This window comes from Myxocyprinus asiaticus, chromosome 6 (assembly GCF_019703515.2).
Source record: "Myxocyprinus asiaticus isolate MX2 ecotype Aquarium Trade chromosome 6, UBuf_Myxa_2, whole genome shotgun sequence".
Taxonomy (NCBI): Eukaryota; Metazoa; Chordata; class Actinopteri; order Cypriniformes; family Catostomidae; genus Myxocyprinus; species Myxocyprinus asiaticus.
In genome coordinates this window covers 13,077,922-13,079,318 of record NC_059349.1, presented here as the reverse complement: position 1 = coordinate 13,079,318, position 1,397 = coordinate 13,077,922, and the positions used below count along the sequence as shown (strand labels likewise).

The window sequence follows — 1,397 nt, the reverse complement described above, 5'->3', positions numbered from 1 at the left end:
TGCCTTAAAGTGTTACCTGTTCATTACTGGTTAGATGAATGTGGTGTCAACTAAGGCATACATGAATACATGAGGTGGCTGCTGAAAGGTGTTTACTCCAATGTCTTTCAAAAGTTCTATGTTATGGACATTAATAAGGTAGACTACTAATGGTGCATTATTATGCAGTTTGTGTGAGACGTAGTCCATAATGCTCTGTATCCATAATGCAAAGGTTAATCTTTCTAATAACAAATTCCTGTCTGTTATAAAGGATGTAAAGCCTCCAAAAGCATCAGGGTGATACTTTCTAGTTACCCAGCATTAAAGGATCGGTGCTGTGTTCTGCTGGGTGGCAGGTGAGTTTATTAAAACTGGCTCAAAATGATGTGCTTGACTTTTGATCTGTTAATATTTTGACCAATAAGACTTGGCCGGTGTTTTATAAAAATGAATGCGTTGCTAAACACAATTTTCAGCATTCATATGATATTAATGGTGATTGCTGGCTTAATGGTTTTCTTCTGTTCTCTTCCAGAGGCTGTGGAATACTTGACACTTTTATTAATAAAACCTTCACATTTGTGATTTTGTGTGTGAATTTATAACATTTACATTTATGCATTTGGCAGACACTTATCCAAAACAACTTACAGTGCCCTGATTACAGGGACAATCCCCCTGAAGCAACCTGGAGTTAAGTGCCTTGCTCAAGAACACAATGGTGGTGGCTGTGGGGATTGAACCAACAACCTTTTGCTTATCAGTTCAGTGCTTTAGTTCACTACACCACCATAAGCATTTTATTTTCCATACACAATTAGGGGGATGTTTATGCTTTACATCAATGTGTCTTTGTGATAAAGATGGAAACTTTTTTATATATAAAAAGGTTTTGTAAGATTTGTTAATTGTAATTGAGATGTATTTATAAAATCATGACCACTCAAATGAGATGAAGGCTTCAGTCATATCAGCAACCTTAAAAGCTGTTTTATTCTACATGGAGAGGGTCAACACATGAGGGCTGCCATGTTAGAATCACATGACCAGTGGAATACTAGCTTAATCTCAGTAACCGTCCTATTATTGTATAAAATAACTATTGGAAGTGAATGGGGCCAATTTTTAGAGGGTTTAAAGGCAGAAATGTGAAGCTTATTTCATAAAAGCACTTACATTAATTCTTCTGTTAAAACTCCTGTATTATTTGAGCTTGTTCAAATCATTTTTTACAGTTGTTTAAGAGTTTGTTGACATCGTAATAATGAAGTTGTAAAGTTTTTTTTTTTATAACAACAGAAAAAGTTAATGATTTTTATCAAACTAAAATTAACATATGGTATATTGTTTATGTCTTGTGGCTGTACTTTTTAAACAGCGAGTATTTTAACATTTACGGGTTGTCCCCATTTACT

At 34.5% G+C, this 1,397-nt stretch overlaps 1 non-coding gene across 1 annotated transcript; it reads left to right on the top strand.

Annotated features, from left to right (window-relative positions):
• On the top strand, positions 1–133 carry LOC127443236 (small nucleolar RNA SNORA13). Its single transcript, XR_007897628.1, has one exon. It is a non-coding gene; the product is annotated as a small nucleolar RNA SNORA13 (small nucleolar RNA).
• Positions 134–1,397: the final 1,264 nt, after the last annotated feature.